Raw genomic sequence first — 18,977 nt, forward strand, 5'->3', positions numbered from 1 at the left:
AGCACGATGACAAGTATAGATCAAGCAGAGACTTAAAGTGGAACTAAACCCTTCTACCCTTTTCAGCCAAGGAAGCTGCCATCTTGGCCTCTGTTTGATCTGCAACTGTCATGGTGCTACTCATGTGATCAGTTATGATACCAGCAGTGAGAGGTGTGTCCATAAGGGCGTAGGGCGTCGCCCACCTCTCCTGCCACCCCCTCTAGCACCAATAGATAGATTCATGCATAGCACAAATCTATATATGGCCCCTGCTGCCACCGCCTATTCAGGCACCCAGGCCCTTTTTCGGGAGCAAAGGGGCTGAATTACAGCAGAGCAGGGGGATTTTGAAGCACCCGATTAGAGCCATAGGCTCTAATAGGCATCAAAAAAGGTGACCTGTGAGTGCTGTGTTAGAAAAGCAAATGAATATTCACCTTCCTAACACTAAACCACCCTCCGCCAATCAGATGCTCAGATGTGTTACCCGTCACCTGAAACGACAGGCGCTGCGATTGGTCGCCAGGCGTCCAATCATAGCAGAGGACGGGAATAGAGGACAGGAGAAGACATCGAGTCGAGGAGCTGTCCCACCGAGACAGGTAAGTGCAGATGGCGGGCCGGCAGGGGGCACACTGGCAGCATTTGATATGGCACACTGGCAGAATTTGGTATGGCACAGTGGGTGCATTTGATGGGGCAAAGTGGGAGCAATTTATGGGCACCGTGGCAGCAATTGATGGGCACAGTGGCGCAATTGATGAGCACAGTGGCTGCATCTGATGGCACAGTGGAGGCAACTTATGGGCACAGTGGCTGCAGTTGATGGGCACAGTGGTTGCGTTTGAGTGCACAGTGGTTGTGATTGATGGCACAGTGAGGCTGCAATTGATGGGATTTTTTGAGCACCAGCCGCCACTGGATACCAGCTTTAAGATGGTTTGACAGTTTGGTTGAGAGCACAAGTAAATGTAACAGTTACTGTACATTCTCGGCATGCCAAGAATATAAATGTTTTTTGAAACTGTTAAATCAATGGGTTTAGTCCTGCTTTATGATGGCAGATTTATTGGCCATAGAGGATAGGAGGGGTTACAGTACTTCCACTAACTGTTTTAGGAAACATTTGAAATGATGGGGGGAGTTACACTTTGTAAATTGGGATTTGTAAATGTAATAAAGTTGAATAAAACCAGCATACTATCTCAAGGATGCAGATGAGCTACTTTTAGCCTATACTGGCCCTCATACCTGCTTCATATAATGTTTGGTGAATAGACAATATCCCTATACTTGTTGCGAAACTATTTGTAAGCTTTAAATAGTCATTTATTTTTGACTAATCTATAACCTGATTTTAATTCATTTTACAGCCATACACAATTGCTAGGAATTAACCAATGAGAAAACCATTTTTTTAATGCAACATACATTTCAGTGCATTACATTGAACCCATAAAGCACTGCTCCAAGGTTATCTCTATACTCTGTAGGTCAAATAACAGGAAAAAAAGAAAAATCCACCACAGATAAGAACCTTGTCATCTGCCCTCTTACATTAGTTATCATTTAAACCTTCCAAATAGCTTGATTTACTAAAGGGACAGAGACTGTTCACTTTGCAAAATTACTGTTCACTGAGTAAATAATATGAAGCTGTATTCACTTCAAACAAAAGCCTGGTTTTTTTTTTTATTCCCCTTACATGTGATTGGGTATTTTAACACATTGACACCCTATTTATTATCATTTATGTTCTCAAGTGAACATACACTTTTCAATGTGGCTAAGTGGTTAGTACTTCTGTCTGGCAGCACTACAGCCATCGATTTGAATCCCAACCATGGCACTATCTACCTTGAGTTTGCATGTTCTCCCTGTACCTGCAGGGTTTCCTCCGGTTTCCTCCCACGCTCCAAAGACATGCTGGTAGGTCAATTGGCTCCTGTCTAAATTGCCCCTAGTATGTTTATGTATGAATGTGAGTTGGGGACCTTAGATTGTAAGCTCCTTGAGGGCAGGGACTGAAGTCAATGTACAATAGACAGTTATGTTAAGTGCTGCATAAATTGTTGACGCTACATAATACATAAATACCTGTAATAAATAAATAAACTTAAATGCCTCTTCTTTAGTAAATCAGCCCCATTATCTCTAGAATTGAGTAATTAGACAAAAGTGTGAATATCTTAAAGTAGAATTAAGTAGAAATAAAATTAATGTCTCACTTTCAAAATTTGCAAGCAGGCAGGCGCTTTATTGCAGAAGAGACGTGCAATGTCAATAAAATATCTGTGCTGCCATTTCTGAAGTTGTCATCTGCCTGTCTATCAATAAGGTCCTCTGACTCAGTAATTGAATCATTGGATATGCAGGTTGCAGGTTAGGCCTCATGCACACTGCAGCTAAAAAAACACCCATTTTAAAGGGCATAGCTCCCAACTATCCCTGATTTGGAGCAATGTCCCTCTGTCCCTCATTTTGGTCTGATCTATATAGTTGTATATAAAATGCACTATTTATCTTTCAAAAAGTGTTTCCCAGTGCCAAACCTTCATTTAAATTCTAAATTGCTGCATTTGTAAATTTTAAAAGCCAATATAAAGGAATAGTAGTGGTAAAGAAAGCCCTTGTGTATTTAATTAACCTTTTGTTTTTGGTTAATTCTTCTTTAACCTCCCTGCCGGTATGATTATGTCAGATTTTTGATACTGAAAGCGGTACAATTATTTTTCATAGAAATTTGGCGTTTTATATTGTAGGCCTGTAATTCTAAAGCCCCATACACACGAGCGGACTTTTCAACATCCAAAGTCCGACGGACTGATTCCGTCAGACTATTCGATCGTGTGTGGGCTGCAACGGACTTTTGACTCGCCAAAGTCTGAAGGACTTTAGAATATGGAACATGCTTCAAATTTTTCCGACGGAACTCCGCCGGACCCGGTCCCTTCGAAAAATTCGCTCGTGTGTATGCTATTCCGACGGACTAAAACCGACGCTAGGGCAGCTATTGGCTACTGGCTATGAACTTCCTTATTCGAGTCCAGTCGTACGTCATCACATTCAAATCCGTCGGAGTTTAGTGTGATTGTGTGTGGCCAAGTCCGCTCAGCCGAAAAGTCCGTCAGAACTCTGTCGGAACTCCGGCAGAACTCCGGCAGAACTCCTTCGGAAGTCTGTCGGACATAAGTCCTCTCGTGTGTACGGGGCTTTAGGAATAACTCAATTAAATCTGTCCAAACCAGAGTCTAGTAGACATCCCGGGTATGATAACATTTGAAACATGAAATCATAAATTATAATATAATAAATAACTATAATTATTACAAATAATAATATAATAATAATAAAAAATATTCAATAATGTAATCAAATCAAAAACACTGAAATTTGCTCAGTTGCAGAATTGTCGCTGTCATTCGTTTTCAGGTGATGACAGATTTCCCCACAAATCCCTATTGCTCAATTCTGCGAGTGATTCTAATTTATTATTGCTGTTTTCTAGCTGATCTAATACCGCTTTTGATGTAAAGGGACAGTTTTGGTTGCTATGGACAATCTCCAGTTTCCAGGCAGAAAGAACAGTATTTATAATATAACACTGCATGCAGGGTACTAAACAAACTACTAGGGACAAAAGGGAGGTGAAATAAATTGATACGGTAAGCGTACTGTATATGTATTGTGTGTGTGTTTTACTTTTTGAATTTGGCGCTGCTCTCCGTCCCCGTGCGTCACAGCGATCGCAGGGAACGGAGCTTGGCTCTGTGATGAATCGAGCGGAGGACGGCTCGCACACAGAGCGGGGAGACATCGCAGGATCCTGGGGACAAGGTAAGTGAGCTGTAGCTGGATCCTGTGATGCGATGCCGAGTGTGGCTCAGGGTTACCGCTTTTGGTGCTGAAAATCCACCCCACGCCAAACTCGAGAATACCGCCAGGGAGGTTAAGGGGGTATGGCAGGGGGTGTGTCCTAGGCCTACATACGTTTGCTAGTAGGTGTCTCTCATTCCCATTCTCTCATTTCTCACTCTCAAAATGTTATGAGGTGTGGTAAAGGGGTTTGACTTTTTTCCTGCCTGTATTAGCCTATGTGTGAACTCACATATAGGTGTTTAGGGCAGAAGCATTTAGGGGTAGAAGTCTGAATGCTTTAAAATTGTGTTCAGGAGAGGAGTGTTTGGGCAGGAAACGCTGGACAAGCCTAAACACATGGAAACTTTCCTAAACGCTGAGAGCGTTCAGCACTGAAGCGTTCATTCAGTTCCACAGCCAAGAGAAATGATATTTTTGCTCAATGAAATGAATGAACGGCCAAACACTTAATGCACAAATGCATCTAAACATAACTAAACGTGTTTGAAAAACATGTCTTTAAGGGTGTTTTGAATGCGGAGTTTCTTCTGCCAGGAGAACAGTGTTCAGAAGAGTTGGGCAAACGCTCAGTGTGCCCGCGGCTATAACTCAGAAATCCTTATTTCTACATTTGTGAAATCTGAAGTCCAACAAGGAACCAGAATTTCTAAAGCTTGGCAGCAGGAATGCTCCTCTCATAATGGGGCTCTCTTAAAGTAGGGAGTGTTATAACCTCTGCTTTTTTTGTTGCCCTCTATGTCCCATTTGGGGAGATTTACCTTCCTATTCTATAGCCAAAACAGAAATCAAGAGGACCTGAAATATAGGGCCTCCTGGGAACAGGAACTTGGGGATCTTAGTGACTCAATTGACTGGGTGGAGTCCTGGCGCAATATGTGCCAATGCACGAAATCCCTGTCAGTAAGGGAAACTGCTATAAAAGTGATTACTAGGTGGTATTATACTCCCCTGCGGTTACATAAAATCTTCCCACAGGCTCCGAACAGTTGCTTTAGGGGCTGCCCCCTTCCAGGCTCGTATACACACATCTTCTGGGACTGTGACCGGATACTGCCTATATGGCAACTTCTCTTTGATATAATTGATAAGTTGGCAGGCTTCCATATCACTTTAACACCACATCATGCTCTGTTGTTTCAATCCCCGCCAGATGTTCCCAAACCACTGAGAAAGTTGATTCATTCGATCTGCCTGGCCATGCTATGGTCAATTGCTTTCAACTGGAAGTCCCCCTCGCTTCCTCTCCCACAGGTCTTGTCTCGAGTAGATCTTATGATGCATTCTGAGAAAATTTACCACACTCTTCATGACACTATGCCTCTGTACGAGGCCAAATGGAATACATGGTTTATATTTCGACTATCACACTGACCACGCTAGTCTCTCCTTCCCACTCTCCTTCTTTTTCGCTTTGTATTTTCTTGTGTTCTTTTTTTTTCTTCCTTCTTTTCCATTCTATGTATCTACTTTCTTTTTGCTTATATTGTATCTCATGCTCATTATACTTCTGATTTAGTCGGATGTAACAATTAAAGCCCATGAGTTTGTCTCAGTTCCATGCAGAGTATTATTTTTGAAATATCTCTCTCACCATTGATTACATGTCATTTTGTTTACGGTAGTTGTTTATCACTATGTTATTTTGCTGTATTAACGATGGATATGTAATACTGCTGTTTGCACCCCCTTTCTTTTTCTTTGTATGGTTCTGCATGGGAATTTCCCGATACTCATACTTTGTATTTCAGTTGAATCTTTTTCAATAAAACGTTTGAAAACAAAAAAACAGAAATCAAGAGGAAATCCCTTGTTGTGACCATAACTTGTGTTACTATTGGAGGATTTCTCTCTATTCATGTTCTGGTGACAACCCAAATTTGGGATTTTTTTCACTTTCACTCTGATAACAGTCAGAACAAATAGAGAGGGTGGATCTCAATAAAAACCTGGCAGGGGTTCTAATCCTTTAGTTATACTTTAAGTAAAACAATCAAAATGACCTACATGAAAAAAATATAATCCAGCTCCTCAGCTTTAGAAGTTCTGAAGTACAGGATGCCAAGATCTCTTGTAATCCTTTAATTCAGCCTTTCTGAAACCTTTACATCCCAGAAACCCTTAAAATAATTTTCAGGTCTCGGCAAGGAACCCTTGCTAAAAATGACTATAAATACAGCTCGAGGCATATCAGTGTGATCGATACGTGATCAATAAATTGCATAAGGTTTTACAATAAATAGCAAATTGGCATAGCCAGAGGGTTTGATATCCAGGGCAAGTCATTATTTAACATCCTCCTTTATACAACCAACTTATTATTATTATTTTATTGTAATAATCTTGAAATACAATTATATGAATGATGTCAAATGAAATTAAGGATAATAACAAAAAAGAAACACAGACAGTATAATTTTGGTGTCAACATAACGTGACCCTTTACTTTGGTAGTAAGTAGAATATTGTCACCCCTTTCAATGGTGGTCAATGTAGTTGGGTTCAAGGAAATGAGCATCCTCAAGAGGAACCCTGGAGTTCCACAGCTGCTATATTTCAAGCCAAACGACTTACATATTTTAGTAACAGCTCAAATAAGACTAAAAAAATACACCTGTAGACATTTCAACTGCAGTTACATTTAAAAAAGCAAATTATGATGTGATGAGGGCAGTAGGATCTACAATGCCTGTCATGCAATTCATGCCAAGACCAAGCTAATGGTATAGATTTAAGAAGGAAAAGCTAAGGAATGTCAGCATACAATAGTCTAGATGGCTTACCTCATGAGATAAATCCCGGCTCTGCTCTCATATTGTCTGTGTCATTCTGAACGTCCTAAAAGACAAAAACTCGCTGTTCAGGTTTGTATTGTTTTGGGTTGCACTAGAGGAGAGCAGCATGTTGAAACACTAAACACCATCGGATTAGACACACAACATACCGGCAGAGGAACCTCAAATATTAACTCTTCATCATAGAGAACAAAGCTGTGATCTCTCTGTTCAGAAGTTATTAGCCAATAGAGTAAAAAAAGAAAAAAAAAAGGAAAACCAGATTTGTTTCTAATTATTCAAAAATAACAAATATGAAGAGCCATGCAGATCCACTACTTAATGCTGAATGGTCCTTTAATCTACTTTTCAGAAAATTGTTTTTTAGTGCATTTTCCTGTCTACTTGTAACGTCCTCTGTGAGGTCCGGAACCTCTCCCTTTCCCCTCATTTTGTTTTGTTTGGAACAAACAGTGCATGTTGGTTGTGGTCATAAGCACTTCTCTATGCACACTACAAATCCCATCATCCATAGTCCAACTATGCAAGAGAGGGTGGTTACATTTGTACATACATACACCATCCCCTGCTCTACTGACTGACACCCACCACTGCCCTATTGCCCCACTGACACTTACACTGCTTTACTGACACCCTCTGCTGCCCTATTTATACCATCCACTGCTTTACTGACACCACCCACTGCCCTACTGACACCCTCCACTGCCCTACTGACACCCTCCAATGCCCTACTGACACCCTCCAATGCCCTATTAACACCTGCCACTGCCCTACTGACACCCTCTACTGCCCTACTGACACTCGCCGCTGCCCTATTAACACCTGCCACTGCCTTACTGACACTCTCAACTGCCCTATTAACACCCTTTACTGCCCTACTGACACTCTCCATCGCCCTATTAACACCCTCCACTGCCCTACTGACACTCTCTGCTGCCCTATTAGCACCCTCTGCTGCCCTATTAGCACCTTCCACTGCCCTACTTGACACCCTCCACTGCCCTATTAACACCCTCCAATGGCCTACTTAAACCCTCCATTGCCCTATTAACACCCTCCATTGCCTTACTGACACCCTCCACTGAACTATTAATGCCATCCACTGCCCAACTAACATGTCCACTGCTTTAGTGACACCATCCACTGCCCTATTAACACCCTTCACTGCCAATACTGACACCCTCTTTTGCTCTATTAGCACTCCCCATTGCCTTACTGACAGCCTCCACTGCCCTACTAACACCCTCCAACACCCTACTGACAACCTCCTTTACCCTATTAACACTCTCCACTGCCCTACTGACACCCTCTGTTGCCCTAATAACACTGTCCATTGCCCTACTGACACTCCCCATTGCCTTACTGAAGCCCTCCATTGCCCTGTTAACATTATCCACTGTCCTACTGTCACTTTCCACTGCTCTACTGACTAAAGCCACGTACACACGTTGCTGTCTGTCCGACGTACTTAGTCTGGCGGACTTCCCGTCAGACTGTCCGTCGGACTACTTGCCCACACACGGCCCTTTTTCAGCGGACTAATACGGCGTACTAAGTCCGCCGTACTATCCGCCCTACTTTTGAAATGAACGGACTCGCCCACACACGCGGAGGAAAGTCCGCTCATTTCGAGCGCGTCTCCAGGTAGGCGGGGCCCGCGAAGGATACGTCGATGGCCCCGCCGCCTGGTATGGACTTAAAGGAGAACCCCAGCGCTGAAAAAAAATCGGCGTGGGGGTCCCCCCCAAGTCCACAACAGACCCTTGTCCGAGCACGCTACCCGGCCGGCCAGGAAAGGAGGGGCGAGCGAGCGCCCCCCCCCCCTCCTGAGCCGTACCAGGCCGCGTGCCCTCAACATGGGGGTGCCTTGGGGAAGGCACCTTGTCCCCATGTTGATGAGGACAAGGGCCTCTTCCCGACAACCCTGGCCGTTGGTCGTCGAGGTCTGCGGGTGGGGGGCTTATCAGAATCCGGGAGCCCCCTTTAATAACATGGGTTGATGTCACATGGCGACAGTCCCAGCATCCTCCGGGACTATGACATCGTAAGGGGGCGGGGTCACCATGTGACACCAACCCATGTGCCATCAACCCATGTGACACTGCCCCTTGTCCCTATATAAGTCGCAGCGCGTCCCTGTCATTGCGGCCGGAGAGAACGTCGAGTCAACATCTCCAGGAGAAGAAGGAGAAGAAGAAGAAGAAAAAGAATGGAAGGCGGCGGCGGCGACAGAAGACCGGGCTACCGCCTGTAAAAGAGCTATAAGAAGGCACGGTGGCCCGGCAGAAGAACCGAAAAGGGGGACAAGACCCCCGAAGTCGGAAGAAGAGGCCGCGGCGACGAAGAAGAATGCCGGGCTCCTCCGCTAGTAAAAGAGCTACAAGAAGAAAGCGGAGGAGTCCGGGGAGAAGACCCCGGAAGACCCCCGGAGCTGTGCAATAAATTATTTTATCTTGTGTGTTGTGTTTTTTTGTACTTTATTTTACAGGTGAACGGGTAGGGGTACATTGTACCCCATACTCATTCACATAGGGTGGGGGGCCGGTATCCGGGGGCCCCCTTATTAAAGGGGGCTCCCGGATTCCGATAAGCCCCCCGCCCGCAGACCCCGACAACCAACGACCAGGGTTGTTGGGAAGAGGCCCTTGTCCTCATCAACTTGGGGACAATGTGCTTTGGGGTGGGGGGGCCGCGCGCCCCCCCTTCCCCAAGGCACCCCCCATGTTGAGGGCACGCGGCCTGGTACGGCTCAGGAGGGGGGGGGCGCTCGCTCACCCCTCCTTTCCTGGCCGGCCGGGTAGCGTGCTCGGACAAGGGTCTGTTGTGGACTTGGGGGGGGGGACCCCCACGCCGATTTTTTTCGGCGTTGGGGTTCCCCTTTAAGTCCATACCAGGTGGCGGGGCCAGCGGCGTCTCCTTCGCGGGCCCCGCCTACCTGGAGACCCGCTCGAAATGAGCGGACTTTTCTCCGGGCGGGAAAAGTCCGCTCATTTCAAAAGTACGGCGGACTGGCATACACACGGCCGGATTGTCTGCCGAAATGCGAGTCCAGCGGGAAGATTGGAGTGTAAAACTACATTCTAAGTCCGCCGTACTTTCGGGTCAAAAAAGTATGCTGGAGGCTACACACGGGGGGATTGTCCGGCGGACTTGAGTTTGCCGGACTTTTCCACCTGCTTGTTTGATCGTGTGTACGCGGCATAATACTGTCCACTTTTAGTGTAGGCTAGGTTGCTATTGTTACAGTTAAATTTGCTTTATTATATTTATCTTAGTTTTCCTTACTGTTTTGTTAGGACTTTTTTTTTCTTAAAGGGCCACATCCCAGTGATCTTTGATCTCTTTTATGTTGTTCAGGTAGGTCTCCACCTCTCAAAGGTTGCCTACCCCTGCCCCAAGGAAATTAAAATAATTGGAGCGATATGTCAAACTGTGGACAGTTTCCCCAATGTTTTTCAATTACCCTCTCAATCTGTAAATAAAGATCTGAAATAACTCCTTAACTCCTTGGGCTAATGGAGTAGATTGGCATGCAGTAAAATCTGCATGTGGTAGTGAGGGGGGCCCGGGTCAGCTTTTATACTGGCATCCACAAGCTTCAAGTCACACCTCTGCTCCTACATACATTGTACCTGTTTATCTGCAGCCCCCTCTCCTACAAACACTTTAATCGGTTCCCGACCAGCTCACATACTTTTACTGCTGCAGAATGACTCTCCTGGGCAGAATTCCGTATGGGTACGGCTTTGCCCAAGAGGGCACGTGCGCACCGTCAGAGGTGCCGGCTGCACAGCATGGGACCTGGTTTATGTGGTTGGGGGGCACAATCGCCACCAGCCACACGCGTGCACGAGAGCCAGCAAGGGGATTTGTGTGTGTAAACACACAAATCCATGTGTTGTCAGGGGAGAGGAGACAGATCGTGGTGTTCCTACTAATTAGGAACAAAGATGTGTCTCCTCCCCCAGTCAGTCCAGTCCCCATACAGTTAGAACATGCTGAGGGAACACAGTTAACCCCTTGATTGTCCCCTTGTGTTAAACCCTTACTTGCCAGTGACGTTTACACAGTAATCAGTGCATATTTATAGCAATGGTCAATGGTCCCAAAAATGTGTCAAAAGTGTCCAATCTATTGGTCGCAATACTAATAAAAATCACAGATCACCGCCATTATTAGTAAAAAAATAAAAATAAATAAAAATGCCATAAATCTTTCCCAAAGTTTATAGACACTATAACTTTTGCGTAAACCAATCAATATATGCTTATTTTGATTTTTTTGCCAAAAAATATGTAGAAGAATACATATTGGCCTACACTGATGAAGAAATTTGTTTTGGGAATATTTATTATAGCAAAAAGTAAAAAAAAAATTGTTTTATCTAAATTCTCGCTCTTTTTTTGTTTATTGTGAAAAAAATAAGAAACCGCAGAGGCGATCAAATACCACTAAATGAAAGCTCTATTTGTGGGGGGGGGGGGGGGAGAAAATTTTGTTTGGGTACAGCATTTGCATGACCCCGCAATTGTCAGTTAAAGGTCTCTGGTCAGGAAGGGGGTAAATTCTGTCATTTGTGTCCAAAACACACAGAAGAAAGACGTTGGGGTTGATTTACTAAAACTGGGGAGTGAAAATCTGGTGCAGCCGTGCACAGAAACCAATCAGCTTTCAGTTTCTTTGTAAGTGCCGGTTCACACTAGCGTGATGCCAGACGTCGCATGTAATTCGCAGCGTACGGCTGTTCACATTACATGCGATGTCTGTGCGGGTGCGATGTCAGCCATACAGATAGTATGGCTGATATCGCACCGCATTTGGTCCAAACACGCACAGGACCCTTTTTTCTGTTTGGACCAGAATCGGATCGCATGTGTGTTCACACATATGCGACCCGATTGATGTCCAAACTGTCAGTTCGCAGTGCGATATGCGAGTTGAAATGGGGGTGTCGTTAACATATAATGACACTCCCCATCATATCGCATATGGCAGTGTGAACTGCCGTGCGTGTCAAGTGCGCAGTTGATTTGCAGGGTTCCCGCATCGCACAAGTGTGAACCGGCACTAAAAGCTGAAGTTAGAAACTGATTGGCTACTATGCACAGCTGGACCAGATTTCGCACAATCCAGTATTGGTAAATCAACCCCATTGATGGAGATTTCATTTCCTTCTGTATGCCAAAGGTATATGAATCAATAAGCATCATTCAGTACGGCCTGTACAAAGCAATGACAGGCTGACAGCGACCGCATAGCTCTGCTAGTGTTTGGATGTAATCGCACATGGAGCAATAACCTGCGGTTAGGAACAGACCATTGCCTCAGAACAAAAGCTGTTTTTACAGAAGTGATCTTCTTTCCCTAACCAGACACAGCGGACAGTTGGCGGCCTGTCATTGCTTTATATGGGCTGAACATCTGCAACTATTTTTTTAAACTATTTTAATGGAAATTTTCGTAAACAGTGCATAGGAAAACCATACAATATCTATGTACACCGTATATTTCTTACTAAATAAAGATGTTGCCTGGAGTTAGTAAAAATAGCAACAGCAAAGAAAACAAACTAACAAACAAACAAAAACTGACATTTTTTTTTAATACAATCTATAGTAATCCTTAGTTATATAATATGATAACAAAGGACATTGTAATCACTGATCACCTGCAGAGGACTGATCCTAAAATTTGGCAAACCACTGAAGCATAGCTTTGTTTTCCAGTAAATAACATTCTGCAACAAATAATGCAACAGACTGGCTATATTTTAGCACACTTTCATAGGAGTCCCAATTAAGACATGCTATCCATTGAGATTTGGCTATCCTTTTTATATGTTTATATATGCTGTTACTTAAGAAATGCATGCTGAAAAAATGAGTTACCTGTAAATACAGAGGGAGAAAGAACAGTGTTTACTGTAAACGTAGCCGGCATTTACCACTGCCACACACAGTGACAGCACCTTGCGTGAGAACTGTAAGAGTACAGAGGACACAATACTGAGTTTAAAAGTGAAACACTGATAGTCAGTTCATACTAGAATCGCACAGGAACACAGTGCACGTTCCTGTGTGATACTCGTTCGTTCCCTTGCTGTGTGATTTTCAGCTCATTCAAACACCAGATGAAGTGGGGTGTATTTGTGGCTGCACTCCAACTGCAGACAGTCCAAAATCCAGGTTATCCTATGGATATAGGTCCCCCTGATGAAGTTGTGTGGGTGTGATGTAATGCGTAAGGCATCCCAGACTAGAAGTGGAGTGTTGGAGATCTTTTTATGATGAGTATATGATACCAAAAGGTGTTTTTTCTGATGTAAGAGTTACTTCATTAACCACTTGCTTACTGGGCACTTAAACCCCCCTCCTGCCCAAACCAATTTTAAGCTTTCAGCGCTGATGCACTTTGAATGACAATTGCGCGATCATACAACACTGTACCCAAATTATATTTTTATCATTTTTTTCCCACAAATATAGCTTTCTTTTGGTGGTATTTAGTTACAGCTGGGAGTTTTATTTTTTGCTAAACAAACAAAAAAAGATGCAAAATAAAAAAAAATTTAAAATCATGTTTCATAGTTTGTTATAACATTTTGCAAACAGGTCATTTTTCTCCTTCATTGAAATGCGCTGATGAGGTGGCACTGATAGGCTGCACTGGTGGGCACTGATAGGCACAGTTAAGGCGGCACTAATAGGCACAAATAAGGTGGCACCGATAGGCACAGATAAGGCAGTACTGATGGGCACAGATAAGGTGGCACTGATAGGCAAAGATGGGCACAGATAAGATGGCACTGATGGGTTGCACGGAAGGGGGGCACGGATGGGTGGCACTAAGGGGCACTGATAGGTACCACTGATAGATGGGACTGATGGGCACTGATAGGTGGCACTGATAGGTGGCACTGATAGGCACTGATGGGCACTGGTAGATGGCACTGATGGGCACGGATATGTGGCAGTGGGGTGCAGCACTGTTGTTGAGGCAGATTGTGGGCACTGATAGGTGGCACTGTGGGTACTGATGGGTAGCACTGTGGGCACTGATGGGTGGCACTGTGGGCACTGATGGGGGCACTTATTTTATTACATAGGTGGCACTGTCAGGGGGCAGGTGGGCACTGATACGCTGGCCGATTCACGGCCGTCGGTGATCAGCTTTTTTTTTCTCGCGCTGTCAGCGCGAGGAGGAATAATAGCCGATTACCGGCTCTGTTGTGTCACATGATCAGCTGTCATTGGCTGACAGCTGATCACGTGGTAAGGGGTCGGGATCGACCCCTTGCTCCGATCCGTGATCAGGCGAGTCTCATAGATTCGCTGATCATAGAGTGCATCGCGCGCGCCCCTCGTGCGCGGGACGACGTCAATAGACGTCAATGTGACTGTATATGTAATTCTATATCTCTCATACATACACACACACACACACACACACATACATTTCTAATAAAACCCTGCATTTCAACCCCCCTGATAAGGGGTATGCTACGTTAATTCAATGGATTCCAACACATGCAAATGCATGTGAATTATGCCCTTTAAGGAAAAGTATAAAGAAGAACTCCAGGCACGATTGTAAAAATTAAAAAAAGTCAGCAGCTACAAAAACTCTACGTCAATAGACGTAGTCCCGGCAAAGCAGTTCCGCTCTGTAGCCGTCATTCGGCTATAGCACGGATCTCTAGAGGTTAATAAAATGATTTTTACTGACAAGATTACACTATAGGAGGTCACTTTGTTTTTACCCTGACATATGGATGAGCACATGTGAGGCAGTCTTAAAGGGACCAACACTAGAGGATAGCCAAATCAACTGAAAAGGACTGCAAGGTGGTAAAGATCAATGGTGGAGGATTTCTATATGTAATCAAATGTGTAGTTGATTATTTATTGAGGTAAAAATACTGGGAGCACTGAGGTGTCCTACCAGATTAAAATTTAATGACATGACACCCAAAATTTACTGGCACAACCAAGTTTTTACTGGCATTTCCAAAAGTTACGAAATTACAGTTTTAAGTGCAAATTTCAGTATTTAAGCTACAAATAAGTACAATATGCAATTAGCAATGTGATTTAAAGGAGTTGTAAAGTCTCAAGATTTTTCACCGTCATGCGTTCTGTACAGTGCAGGAGCCATTGGCTCCCGCTGCTGTGAATCAAATCCAATGACCCGGGAGCCGCTGGCGGGGGCCAAGTACTGCTGTCTGTGTCAATGGATGCAGCAGCAGGACTCGGGAGCGTGCCTGCACGAGTACCCAGAGCAGGTAAGTATGACATGTTTGTTATTTTTAAAAAAAGAAATGATCCTTTACAATCTCTTTAAGGTAGATATTAAGGCAAAAAGCATATTTCTTATTTTATTTTCAATATAGTATGTAGGTGGCTCAGGGACAGGGCTCAGGGGTAGGAATTTTGAATGGGTGGCACACACACATGTAATGAACTCTCGCAGTGACACTGACAGCAGTGTGCAGCAGTAAAGAGGAAGTAAAACCCACCAGAGGAAAGAAAACTAGACACCTTATTTATCATTTGATATGGATACGGACAATTTTTCCCCATTTACATGCCGCGTTTAACGGTGTTTTGCTGCGTTTGCGTTTAGAAGCGTTCGGAAAAAAAGATTTTTTTTTTTAAATAGCCAAAAATGAAAAACTGCTGTAAACAAAACATGGCTAAATGCGAGTTTAGAAGTGTTTGGTGCTTGAAATGCCCCTTAACTACACATCTGAACTCAACTGCCTAGAAATGACTGTAAACGACTCTGCGTACATGCGTACGACTCTGATAAGATAACAGAGGAGAGTTCAGGAGCAGTTGAAAAAATGCACAATTGCTCCTAAACGTCCGTTCAGCAGCAGCAGCGTACATGAGGCCTTATGCACTTTTTTTGGCACACATGCACTTTTCTTTTATTGAGCTATTCTAATGCACATGTGTGAATTGATTTCATTTGATGATTTGATATATTTTCATCACGGATCATTTTAGAATATTTGTTTTATAATTTCAGTTTATTTTTTCTTATTTGTGAAACACTTATTCATGTTTATTATCCTATGGACACAATTCACACTATTGTAGTACAATGCAGTGCAGTGAAACAAAGTACAGACAAAGTACAGCTGCAGTTTTCCACACTACTAATGCACAGAAACACGCGCACATGCGTGAAAATGCACAACAAAGCAGTGCAGTGCACATAAAAGCCCAAAGAAGAAAGGAGGTAGAAGTGAACTCAAAGAAAATGCTAGCTTAGAAAAAATTAAATGCAAATGCATGCAAAAACGTGCGTAAAATGAATGTGATTGGGTATTCTTTGCAAAGTGAAACTTTACCTAATTTACTAAGCTCTAGTCTAGAGCAACTTGCATAGTGCACAGTCTATTTGCCGTCAGTAAATCAACCTAATTGAGAGAGTGAATCTCCCCAACAGGGACACAAAAGGGACAAAAAAATAAAAAAATAAATGCCAATGGTTCCAAGGCCTCACCACTCTTTAAAAAAAAAAAAGTTTGGCTAGATATCATCTCTAAAGTTTAACTAAAGACAAAACTTTTTTGTTACTTTTGAATGGGGTGGAGAAGGATTAGAGCACCTTTTAGGCCGCGTACACACGCGGGGACTGTTCGCCCAACTTTGTCCGCTGAACAGTGTTTTGGCGGACAGTCCGCTCGTGTGTGGGCTTTCAGCGGACAGTTTCAGCGAACAGTCCGCTGAACAAGGTTTTTCGGAAATTCCGAAAAACTGTCCGCTGAAACTTTGTTTCAGCGAACAGTCCCCTCGTGTGTAGGCTTGTTCGTCAAACTAAGTTCCACGCATGCTCAGAAAGGATTTACACGCCGAAAGTTATAATTCAGTGTATAGGACGTTGTATTTTTCGTCCCGTCGTACGTGCCGTTCACGTCATCGCGCACGGTTTCAGCAAACTGTTCATTCGTCGTGTGTGGCCATGTCCGTCCATGCTAATTTTGAGCGGACTGTTTGCTGAAACTGTTTGACGGACAAAGTTGGGCGAACAGTCCCCGCGTGTGTACGCGGCCTTAGTCTTTATTGCTGTCTGTGCCCCCGTTAGGGAAATTCACCCTCTATATTTCTCCTGTTTACTATTATTATCGAAAATCTGAAAGTTAAGAAAATCCTATAACTTGTGTTGACATCAGAACAGTAATAGAGGAAAAATCTTCCAATGGGGACACTAGTTCTGATGACACACCAGGATTCCTTCACTTTGGAGGTATTTCCTCTCACTTCCAGTTTTGGTTATGGGACAGGACATGGAGGGAAATATCCCCAATGGGACACAGATGGGGGGGTGAGGATAAACTATTTTTATTCTACTGGGTTTAGTAACACTTTAAAGGGGTTGTAAAGGTAAATGTTTTTTCACCTTAATGCATTCTATGCATTAAGGTGAAAAAACATCTCACACTGCCGGCGCCCCCAGTCCCCCCGTTTTACTTACCTGACCCCTCGAAAATCCCGCGCTCGCCCCCGCCGTCCTCTTCGCCGCTCAGCCTGGCCGCTGATTGGCTGGAGTGGATGGATTGAAAGCAGCGCAGCCATTGGCTCGCGCTGCTGTCAATCACATCCAATGACGCAGCGCGTCGGGGGCGGGGCCTTGTGATACAGCGAGCGGCTATAGCCGCCGGCTGTATCACGCGGGGGGCGCCCGCAGTGCTTCTCACCAATGCGAGGGAGCTCGCATTAACGTGAGAAGCACCTGCGGGAGGAAGCAGAGACAGCCGCCGAGGGACCCCAGAAGAGCAGGTTCGGGGCCACTCTGTGAAAAACGAGCTGCACAGTGGAGGTAAGTATGACATGTTTGTTATTTTAAAAAAATAAAAAATTTTACTTTACAACCCCTTTAAGTAAAATCAGATCTGCAGCCAGTCTAAAAGTATTTAAATCACTTTCACAGGAGAAACTGGTGAGAAACTTTAAAAAAAAAAAAAAAAAAAAACATATCATACTGAGTGAGTGGTCTCTTTTGTCAAAAGAGGATGATGTGACAGGAAGAGTAATGCTCTACAGTGGAAGTTTGTGCAGAAGTCCTGGAAGCAACATTCTGAAGGAGATATGCAGAGGAGGAGAAATAGTCTACATGGTCTTATGCAGGGGAAGCGTCTGTAGATATTATTTGTACATCAGTACTTCACCGCTCAACCTTTTGTTCTAATTCTTAACCACTTGCCGCCCGCCCTATTACAAATAGACGGCGGCAAAGTGGTTTCATAATCCTAACCGGACGTCATATGACGTGATCAGGATTATGAGCCGCTGCGCGCCCCCGGGGGCGCGCATCGCGGCGATCGTTGTTGCGGGGTGTCAGTCTGACACCCGGCAACTACGATCTCAGTAAAGAGTCTCCGACGGAGACTCTTTACCACGTGATCAGCCGTGTCCAATCACGGCCGATCACAGTGTAAATGGGAAGAGCCGGTGATCGGCTTTTCCTCACTCGCGTCTGTCAGACGCGAGTAGAGGAGAGCCGATCGGCTGCTCCTCTGACAGGGGGGGTCTGTGCTGATCGATTATCAGCACAGCCCCCCCGAGGATGCCCACACTGGACCACCAGGGACGCCACCAGACCACCAGGGATGCCCAGCAGAGGTAATCCTCCCTAGACCACCAGGGATGCCAGTCAGGCACAATGGATGCCAATCAGTGCCCATAATGGATGGCAATCAGTGCCCACAATGGGCATCACTGATTGGCATGCATTATTGTTTGGCACTGATTGGCATCCATTAGTACAGTATAACACCTGTGTTGCTAATGAGTGCCCACCTGTGCCGCTAATGAGTGCCCACCTGTGCCGCTAATGAGTGCCCACCTGTGCCGCCTATCAGTGCCCACCTGTGCCGCCTATCAGTGCCCACCCATGCCCATCTGTGCCGCCTACCAATGCCCATCTGTGCCGCCTACCCATGCCCATCTGTGCCGCCTACCCATGCCCATCTGTGCCGCCCATCCATGCCAATATGTGCCAGCTATCAGTGCCAATTTGTGCCACCTATCAGTGTCCATCCGTGTCGCCCATCCGTGTCGCCCATCCGTGTCGCCTATCAGTGTCGCCTATCAGTGTCGCCTATCAGTGCCGCCTATCAGTGTCCATCAATGCCACCTCATCAGTGCCACTTCATTGGTGCCCATCAGTGCTGCCTTATCAGTGCCCATCAGTGTAGCCCCATCAGTGCCCATCCGTGAAGGAGAAAACATACTTATTTACAAAGTTTTGAAACTGAAACAAAAAAAAAAACATTTTTTTTTTCAAAATTTTCTGTATTTTTTCATTTGTAGCACA

The 18,977-nt window shown here is 44.6% G+C and overlaps 1 protein-coding gene across 1 annotated transcript in view; it reads right to left on the bottom strand.

Annotated features, from left to right (window-relative positions):
* The window catches only part of WDR72 (WD repeat domain 72), a 451,594-nt gene extending 444,859 nt beyond the window's left edge, over window positions 1-6,735 (bottom strand). The window contains exon 1 of the mRNA XM_077473505.1: window positions 6,642-6,735. The gene's annotated coding sequence lies outside the window, so the exon portion shown is untranslated. The remainder of the gene's footprint in view (window positions 1-6,641) is intronic.
* Between the last annotated feature and the right edge of the window lie 12,242 nt (window positions 6,736-18,977).

This window comes from Lithobates pipiens, unplaced genomic scaffold (genome assembly GCF_037356315.1).
Source record: "Lithobates pipiens isolate NorthernLeopardFrog02 unplaced genomic scaffold, aLitPip1_a1.2 Scaffold_8, whole genome shotgun sequence".
Classification (NCBI taxonomy): Eukaryota; Metazoa; Chordata; class Amphibia; order Anura; family Ranidae; genus Lithobates; species Lithobates pipiens.